Raw genomic sequence first — 10,783 nt, 5'->3', positions numbered from 1 at the left:
ACAATTTCCGAAATACCAGTCTTATGCGAGACTGTTGAAATACCTGCAACATCAACTTGTTTCTCTCATATTCAGAACAAGCTCTTGCATATCGAATCATTTGAGAGATATAAACACCATATGCAAGTGATGATGGAATATTGCTACATAAAAATGGTAAGTTGACGATGGAGAAGCTGAAATCATCCTGTCTGTCATGAAGTTGAGTTGTTAGTTTGCCGTTAATATTTTTTTCAATAAAATTTTCTAAGTACGGAGCAGACGTGGAATATAAAGTAAATTATTTGGTCTAATGTTATACTGTAACAGAGTGTAATAATAATAACTCCGGTTTCGTGGGTTTTATCTTTATTGTGGTGATGATTGTTGCATGACCCTGAAAATGAATACAATAACAATAACTCTGCATAAGAAGTTTTACAATCAAGGTCCTTATCAAAATATTAAAAGAGAGGTTAAAATACATAGAAATTATGAATTACAATAATTTCTTGAATCAATAATCTTTCCCTAAGCTTAGCATGAATAAGCTTATCATAGTAAAGAGTTTATGATATACACAAACTGAATAAATTCTAAATAATAGATAATTCATGCTAAACTGCTAAAGTACATGAATTGAACAAAACGAAAACTGACTATAAATCCTTTAACAATTTGCTTGTGAAATACTGAATTTATAGTAAAACATCTCTACAATTAACCTTACCTCCCATGAGGTGCAAAGGTCGGTGCAAACATTAAGAAATCCTCCTACTTTATAGAATGTGTTGATGTTCTAACTATAATAAAATAGGTATTTACTGTAGAGTTATAATTTATTGCATGAATGAATATTTACTCTTACGTATTTATAAAGTGTAATACATTCACTCTCTCCTTTAAAAGTTAAACACATTAATTTGAATCTTATTTAATTATATATCAATTATTTACAGCATTCGTGCAAACTTGCAAAGATCATTCACTCTTCATATTGTCTATCATTCAAACATTCACTCAGACAAGATAAAGTAGTGAAAATAAAGAAATAGTGCATCCTAACTTTAATACTAACCTGCTCAAATACAATAAATCTGCATCCAATAAATCAATCCACTAGTAAAGAACAAACTACTATATGAAACTTTTATCGAACAACCCTTCTGTGCCACTTAAGCATGAAAACAAGAATACCTGTCCTCAAAAGAAATTTCCCTCCTAAAAACCATGTGACCAAGCTAGAGTGATCTATAAATAGTAACAATTATCCTAAAGAAAAACCTGTTCTGCATAGTAAGCAGTAAAATTTAATAAGTAATGAAATAACAAGACAAACACAAGTCATAGTTATAATAATGATTTCAATTAGATAAAACTTTATTCTCATATCAAAATTCAAAACTCTGTAAAGAAATTGAATTAAAGCAATTTATTTTCAATAAATAAAATCCCTGAAATAAAGTATTAAAAACATGTAAAATTCACTCTATTACAATACGGTTATTGAACATAGTGAATATTGGCTTGGCCTAATGTTACACGGTTATTGAACACAATGAATATTGGCTTGGCCTAATGTTACACGGTTATTGAACACAGTGAAGATTGGCGTGGTCTAATGTTACACGGTTATTGAACACAGTGAAGATTGGCGTGGTCTAATGTTATACAGTTATTGAACTTTGTGAATATTGGCTTGGCCTAATGTTACACAATTATTGAATTAGTGAATATTGGCTTGGTCTAATGTTATACGGTTATTGAACATAGTGAATATTGGCTTGGCCTAATGTTACACGGTTATTGAACACAGTGAATATTGGCTTGGCCTAATGTTACACGGTTATTGAACACAGTGAATATTGGCTTGGCCTAATGTTACACGGTTATTGAACACAGTGAAGATTGGATTGGTCTAATGTTATACAGTTATTGAACTTTGTGAATATTGGCTTGGCCTAATGTTACACAGTTATTGAATTAGTGAATATTGGCTTGGCCTAATGTTATACGGTTATTTAACTCAGTGAATAATGGCCTGAGGTGGGTGTAGATGCGCGAACTATGTGAGCACCCAACGAAAGCCAATATTCACCAATATAAGTCCAATAACTCTTTCTAATATAGCTATTAATAAAACATATTTCACTTGTTTTACGTTGATAATTTATTATTATTTTATTCTCGTCAAGTTCCTCATTGAATGCGTGCAGTGTTCAACACATGACCCGTGAATCACGTGTAAAAATCAAATCGTTGCGATCTATAAACGGTATCCCCAAACTGACATATTGTATAAAGCGAGCAAATTTTGATAAACATGTCGTTCCAAAACCAAAATAGCATTTTCGCCCCCACCAACAATGACTTTAATTCGCTACCAAAGTTTTCACAATATATTACAGATGATTCAAAGTTACATGTACACTATGTTGAAAAGACCTAGATCTTGATCACAATTTGTTAATAACAAGACTTTCGTGTGTGTGACTGAATGGAAACCCCTTAAACCCTTGCACATTGTACATAAATAAAGGCATCGACATAAAGAATGTTCCAGGCATAAAAATAATCCAGACTTGCATATAAGATGTTTGGAGCCCAACAGACATTGCTGTATTCGCTCGTCCGTCCGTCTTTACGCCAATAATTGTATATAGCGATATCTTGAGAATTTTTGGTCCATCTGTTCCGAAAACTCACGTGAGCATGATGTGAGTTTCTTTGATCAAAATACATCCGTTATTAGTCTGCAATCTGTTAACTGTTCACATTCCCGACTCCCCCCCCCCCCCAGGGCTAAGTTTAACCAAACCGTCCACATCCATGTGTAGTATGCTTGGGTAAGGAAGACTTCAGTGACGACACCTCCCTGTTGAAATAGAAATGATTAAAAAATGTTCATTATTGATAGTGTTTGTGTTTGAGATAGATTGATGAATTCTCGGTAACATCAGGCGTCTGCAAATTTTGACAAATGTCTTTCTGTGGGGGCAATGTGGCATGCACATTAAAGGGACTGCTTCATGTGTTTTGATTTTTTGTTCACTTCTGATGTTAAACATTATGTATACAGGACTGGATCCCTTTTTTATGTTTACAAACAAACTAGTGAACTGTTAATTTTGTAATTTAAAGCATCTTTATTTTGCGCAGATACAAATTTTAACTTTTAAATGGCACATTTTACCTGAAGAATACTTGGAATGTGATATATATGTATCATAAACTTAGATCGATAACCATACATTTTCTAAACTGTGTAAACAATATCATACCTCAAAGTGAGAACAAATAATAAACTCTCTATCATGAGGTATAATCTTAAGTTGGTTTTTGTTGTTGTTTTTTGGGGGGTGAATCTTATTAAACACATTAGACAGTATATTTTGGTCATTAAACGTGAAAAACAAGATTTTGGAGAATATCGCGAACCAGTCCCTTTAAGTTATGTAGACTTTACCTTTAAACTATCTGGATATAGAAGGAACCGTCGTAGAAAATATTTAACGGATCCCATTACATTTAGCCCTATAGTTTGAAATGATAATGTCAATGTTTCAGGGGTTTTTCTCAATTCGTGAAACTTTTTCTTAAGAAAATTATGTTAGAAAATACAAGACTTATAATACTAGTAAATGTGCAGTATTCAATTTGTCTTTGAAAGTGGACGTTACAAGTAGATAACTTCAATTTGTAATATCTTTAAAGATGCTTTATATCTGTGAAATGTGCCGTTGTCGACTTTTCGTTATTCTGGGGGAGAAAGACTACAGAACATGTCGACTTTCACTGTGAAATATTCAGGCGAAAAAATCAACTTGCAAATGAGCGACCTAATTTTTTTTTGTCAATTGGCTTGGTGTTCTGTTGTCTTTCTGCCCCGGTATTTTGCGTATTTTTTGTTGTCTTTTCTAATATGCGATTTCGTCACTCAAATTAATTTATCAGATATTGACTATAAAATTACGATTGATCATGTAATCTAAGTGAAGAAATATAGAGAATAAATGTTATACTTAGGTGAGCTTAGGGCGCTTAAATACATCCATCCACCTAATAAGTTCGGTGCATGCAAAGGGATCAATAAGAAATTCTAACACTAGTCATACATGTAGTAGTTCAGGCTCCAGAATGTGGTTAGATGTTGAAGGAACATTTAAAAAAATTCAAAATGTCCATATAAATTAACCATATCTATCTTTTCATCCGTATTATTACACAGCATCTGACTTTTCCACCCTACTATATGTGTGTGGGTAGTGATTGTGCAATACAGGTATCAAAATGTCATATTTCTTTCAAAGGTTGCACATTACGAGACAGCTTGTTAGACCCTGAACCAATGTCATATCGACAAGGTCAAGGTTGTTAGACCCTGGACTAATGTCATATCGACAAGGTCAAGGTTACTATTATCCCCCCCCCCCCCCCCCCCAAGTATTCGTTTGGTCAGAATCTGAAACGTTAAGAAATTAGAAGCTCGTACTAGACACAGAGATTGTTTATAAACGTACACGGTATGCAACTAACCCGTAAAATTGATAGAAAAAATATGTAGATTTTGTGACGCTATACACATATTTTAAGGTGTATCTATTTGTAGCTTACCCGAGCTTAATTCTCTGATCAAAGATTGTCCATAGTCTTTCTGTTCGTCTTCTGTTAAATTTCAACTTCTTCCTAGGAGCCACAAGTCCAAGTCATGCCACAATGGCCATAAAGCATCCTTAAAGGGAAGGCAACCATAACCACATTGTTGCTTTTATAAATAAAGTATGGCTTACTGATATCGTAAATGACAGTCTTTAAGAACAAATATCCTTGCTTAACGATTAAATCAAGATTAATACATCATATATTTTAAATTACTCGCCGCTAAGAGAGCGGCTGTTGAAGTTTAATTTACGACGTTACACCGTCGGTTCCGGTTTATTTCAGCAACAGCACTGTAAACATGACAAGTCACGAATAGTTAAGTTTGGAGTTGTATAGATTTGAGTCAGAAGAAATTGAGAAAAGAAGACATTCAGTCGAGTCGCAGACCAGGCACACGGTACACGTTTATTCATACAAATGTCTCGAACCTCAACTTGTCATTACACAAATGATGGATCCACAGTTTACATAGTCTTTTCTTTTCAGATGACTTGGTTGAGTCGGGAATTTCGGGGGGGGGGGCCTTTTTTCACATCTGCCCTTCGCATTAGTGTAATCAACTGCTTGACAGGAAGGCATCAACCTATTTATGAGAAAAATCTACCACATGCACATCTTTGATGATCTTAGAATCTCATCAAAACCGGAACGGACGGTGTGACCTCAATATTATTGAGAACCGTTTATCAACAGAATAGCATGACAAATTTTTTTTTTTTTATCATATGATTAATCCTATCATTTATCACCTAAAAACTTTTTGGGTTGCCTCTAAATATAAGGAGTTTAAGCTTGTCCAAATGAAGGGACAGGTGCAAACTAGAGTGGTACGCTTGCAAGTCTTCTTCTCAATGACAACTGGAACTTATTAAAGTTTTCTTATATAACGAAAATTCAAGGTTTTTTTTCAAACCAAGAGTCCCGAATCAAGCTAGGGTGGTACCAAAAGAATGTTCTGAAGTTGTACATTGGAATAGAAACATCGTTAAAATATTCCTTCTTAAAAGTCATATGGGTACAATATGTCAAATTCATATACATGTATAAGCTTCCTTGCGTAGTGTAGATTTAAGTTTGTTGGGCTAGGATGGGGCCACAGGACGGGTTGAGAGTTCTACATAGGATTACAGTGACCCCCATTTACAACGAAATCGGATATAGAGAAATGCCGCATATCATGAAATGATAATTAGGCCCCGACTACGGTTGATCGCACGTGTTCACATGCAGGTAAGCCTCAGGTAGTGGTGTGTGTAGATGTCCAAGCGGCACCAATTAAATTCGATAGAGCTGCATGTTTTCATATACAGCACAAGTCATTTCCCCCTGAATATAGAGGGCGCACAACACAGTGGGGATCCTCAAGAGATTGCGTCATTATAAGGAATAAATAGAGAATTTACTATTTCTGATTGCAATCGAATGCCAGTTAAGGATTTTTTGTAGAAATTAAGTGTAAATTACTGACAAATGATATGACTGTAAAAAATTCTTTGTCATTTATTATATTTATGTGTCCAGTATGTGAATTTTCGCAGTCATCAACATTTTTAGATCAAGTTAATTATGTCCTTAGCATGTCAGCAATTCTTCATTATTACGTTTTATCACTATTTTCGACGACCAAAAACACAATGAATATGCCAGAAATTACATGTGCAACCAAGGCATGCAATTATTACCGTAACTTGCAATCCTTTCACACTGCGGACAAAAATATGTACATCAAGTTACAATGAATTATGGAACATGTTAATTATATATTGTATTGAATCCGTATCTCTAATGTAATTTGTTTTTTAATGTACTCGTGTGCTTCAATCTTTTGAAAATTAATGTTTGTGTAAATCAACTTAACCAAAAGTACACACACAAAAACCATCAAACATGGAGAGAGAGAGGGGGGGGGGGGGGCTGCCCTTTTTTCCCGACTATGTACTTTTTCTGTTATCATTACATGCTAAGTTGGTTATTTTAAGAAGTCAAATTTTATGTCTGGGCTGCTCCCTTTTTATATAATAGCATTGAATTTGCTCCCTTTTTATATAATAGCATTGAATTTGCTCCCTTTTTATATAATAGCATTGAATTTGCTCCCTTTTTATATAATAGCATTGAATTTGCTCCCTTTTTATATAATAGCATTGAATTATAATGGAATTATAGTATTTAAGGTATTCAATGTGTAATGACCATATTTCATATCTAGTAAATGGATGGTGGAATATTTGTAATCATGGTATCATTTTGAAGGGTTCATCAAATAAAAATAACCCACGGTAGGAATTTTCTAAATTTTGTTTACTGCTTGATATATTTCACCTAGAATTTAACATTGAAGTATATGGGAAAAGCATCTTTTATTACAATATTTTAAAAACAAATTATATATTCATACTAATCTCTTGGTAGAAAGTTACATACACTTTCTTTTTATGAAAATATGAAATAAAATTAATCATTGACCACACACATTTTTAGAAAATTAGATTTTTCTTATTTTTACAAAGGGCAGACAACTCTTCCAAAAAGTCTTAAGTGCAAAAAGGTCAGCTTCTAATCATTTACCAGTCATGTGAATTTCATCCGCTTCACTTCCATCATTATTTAACAATAAAGTTTTATGTTGATCTAAATCCTTCAAAATTGTTCATTATCCTTTCATTATACATGGAATACCTTAAGGAACGAACTATTTAAACACTATTTGACTATTTTAAAATTTAAGGAACCATGCAATGAATTGAATTTCAGAACCAACCTTACCACCCACCCACCCCTTCCTCCCCCACGATTTAGGATTTGGAGCTTTTGAGTTTGTTATATTTTTAGTTTATTTTTGCTTGTCAAGAATTTTCAACCAATAATTGTATAGTCAACTTCACCTTGCCTCTCCCTATTTTGAAAGCAATGTTACATACCTGATTATATTTATGTTTTATCATATGGTTTCATATTGCTTTTGCTTCCAGGTGTCTGTTGTTATTTTTTTTGGTTTTTTTGTTGTTGTACAGATTACTTATGAAAGTTTTGGTATTGGACGAATTAAGAATCAAATCTATACATGTACCCTCTCCCCATCCTTTCAATTTAACGAAAATTCCAAAGTGTTCTTCATACAATCAAAGAAACTAAACCTTGTTATTATAAGAGATATAATACAACCTGTTAAAACTCAGCCCATGATAAAGTTTTTGTACCGTAAGCTTTACAATACCCTATTTGTTACTAGCTTGGGACCCCATCGGTAAACATATCCCTACTTCCGGTGTAAGGGCAGTAACTGCAAAAATAAAGGCCATTGATACAACGTATTCATGCATTCCGAGCTATGACTTTGAAAACAGAAATGGTCGTTGTGGTAAATATTAAGACTGAATTAGACGATTAAAAGCTATGTACCGTTTTGGCGCTTCTGGACAACTTTCTTCCTTATGAATTCGTTTTAGGGCTGGCAATTGTTCCACCAAATTCAATTTCGATCTTACAGCTATGTTTAGAATTAGTAGATAATGTGCTGGATATGTAGAGAATGATGGTAACAATATTTTGTTTACACTTTCCCCCGGTGATATTACGTGTTTACACAAAATGATAAACAAATTTCGCAGTCTGATGATGTCATTACTTGGTTGTTTTGTTTTTTCATGTGTTTTTTTTTTCGCGTCCTGATGAATGTATATTGATCATGTTTTTATCGACCTAAACAAGTCAATTAAAGCATGTATTGACCTCATGAAAATGCTGCAATTGTTTTATCACATGTATAATGAAACAAACATCTTAAAAGTACAAGGTTACAAATTCAGATTTAATGAAACACTTATTATAATGGACACTACCTAGGAAATACATTTATAAACTTTACCATACTAAAGATGGAGCACTTAATTACTGTCTGGGTTTTTAGAATTCAAGTTCAGTTTATTCTCTCACACACCACTTTATGGGTTCTATTGACAATGCATGCATATACCAATACATACAAGGTACACGTGAAAAGAGCACAATGATAATATGAATTATGGAGGGCAGACTTGGTCATATATCTCAGATACGACACTACACAATTTGATAAACTTGTACATTGTACTTTGGAGTCAGCAGTTGACAATAATTCAGAAAATTTGTAAAAGTTTCGTTCATAACAATAATTTTATACAGATATTTTTCCGCCACTCTTTCAAAACTGACACTCGAGGATGAAATGATATTCATTAGCTATTTCACCCTTGTTACAGATATGACAACTACTTTTTGGAGTGCCACGCCATCTTCCAGTCTCAACTGGGAGACGGTGATTTGCAGTTTTGAATTTAATAAATATTGTTCTAGCTTTTTGAGGTAGTATATTCAGATATTTTTCACGCTTTTGAAAATACCGCATATCTGACCCTTAGGCGACTCAAGGTTATCACTTTGCCATTTCTTTATATATACTGATCTTTAAGACGTTGTTTCACAGTAGTAGAAAAACAAATAGGGTTTCTGTTGTACAGTTTTACAAGGTCATCATTGACCGATGCGCTAAACATTTATGAATTTATTGCTTCCTAGATGATTGGTTGAATTCATGCCTGCTAGCAGAAATCCTAAGTAAAAGAAAATTACTCTAGCGTATCTTAAATTTTGATTAATTGAAATATCAATATAGTACAACGTAAAGACGTCTTAGAGTACACATCCTATATTGATAATACCGGGTACCTGTGTAATCAGTTGATCAGCTATAACGAAGTATTTCCAAGGTACTGTATATGAGATTGCCTAATTTTTCAAATCGATGCAACATATTCAAGAAAATGTCCCGTTGGAGTCAAGTTTTTAAACAGAAAACCAATAATTTTAGATATGTGTGCAGCGTATGATTGGGTTGGGGGGGGGGGGGGGGGGGTTCGGACTAATGGACCTTTCGCGACAGTTGGTGATTATGATTTCTGATGGGACAGGCGTGGCTATAGATTACCACGACTCAGATGCATGCTGAAACGGCATTGTATGAAAATGAAGGATAGCCACTTTGGTTGTAATCTCTCGACATCGGCGACATTATGCTCGACCATCTGGACATGTATGCTGCCACGGACCAGTCAGATTTAGTCAGCATGTGTTAAATGGAAGAAGAGCATTCATTGATTAACACGTTCACGTATCATACATGTAGAAATCTTTATGCCATCACGCTTTACCAAATATTTTACATACGGTAGAGCACGGTAGAGCACTGGGGAAAATGTTATGAGGATTTCTTAAGGGAATCTACTGTGAATAAAAACTTATTTGATAAACGACCAACAAGAACATATTTATAGATAGAAATGCATATTAGCTATTTACATATTTATATACATGCATATTAGAAACTCTACTATGATTTTACCCAATATCCAACACGGTGCACGTGATTTAATCACAGATTGAAGAACACACAACTATGCCAGTAGAACTATTCGTCTTATACAATGTGGTACAAATGTACACAATGACACGTCATTCTCTTATCATTCCTGTGAAGTGTTTGTACAAATCCTACTAGTCTCGTGGCTTTTTAACCTTGGTGGGTGGAGTTCATGTAAATTTTTCCCTGAACAAACTCCAGGTGACGAGGTGAACATGGTTTCACATTCAGCCAGGTGTTTCAGAAGTAAACTTTTACATAATAATATATTTCATCGTTGAAATGATTTTGCGATACGCAAAATATTCTAGGGAACTGCTCAATGTTTGCACAGAGGCAGCATTGTATGAATTCCTTTCATGTCAGAAAAAATTCTTATGCACATGCAAAACTTTTCGAAATTGCAATCTACAATGGAAAGAGATGAGTTTGCACTCAACGATTTATCAAAGTTGTTTTTCTGTATTCTTTGTTTACAATATAAAGGAGTACACATTTCTAAACTAAAAGTGATTCGTCATATGGGAAAATCGCTCTCATTTTAAGTTTTGGAAGATTTCAAGTTCATTGTCTGTTGAGGATCTCTGATCCTTAAATTATATCTTTGTCCCGTTAAGAAGTCGCACCATCTCACCAATAATAAAATATACCAGGTCAAAGGTATACATTTCATCTTCAGAAACTCTGTAATGGGGTATGATGGATTGGTGGTAATTGGTCGCAATTTTCAAATAAAGAGTCGAT

At 34.0% G+C, this 10,783-nt stretch overlaps 2 long non-coding RNA genes across 2 annotated transcripts; both read right to left on the bottom strand.

Annotated features, from left to right (window-relative positions):
- Positions 1-331: 331 nt before the first annotated feature.
- LOC130046987 (uncharacterized) lies at positions 332-2,754 on the bottom strand. The gene is made up of 2 exons (XR_008796078.1): positions 710-2,754; positions 332-376 (listed from the first exon to the last, which is right to left on the bottom strand). It is a non-coding gene; the product is annotated as an uncharacterized LOC130046987 (long non-coding RNA).
- Positions 2,755-2,778: 24 nt separating this feature from the next.
- LOC130046988 (uncharacterized) lies at positions 2,779-10,266 on the bottom strand. Its single transcript, XR_008796079.1, has 3 exons — positions 10,022-10,266; positions 4,594-4,711; positions 2,779-2,854 (listed from the first exon to the last, which is right to left on the bottom strand). It is a non-coding gene; the product is annotated as an uncharacterized LOC130046988 (long non-coding RNA).
- Positions 10,267-10,783: the final 517 nt, after the last annotated feature.

This window comes from Ostrea edulis, chromosome 6 (assembly GCF_947568905.1).
Source record: "Ostrea edulis chromosome 6, xbOstEdul1.1, whole genome shotgun sequence".
NCBI lineage: Eukaryota > Metazoa > Mollusca > Bivalvia > Ostreida > Ostreidae > Ostrea > Ostrea edulis.
The sequence above is the reverse complement of the archived record's forward strand: the minus strand, read 5'-3'. Positions and strand labels throughout refer to the sequence as shown.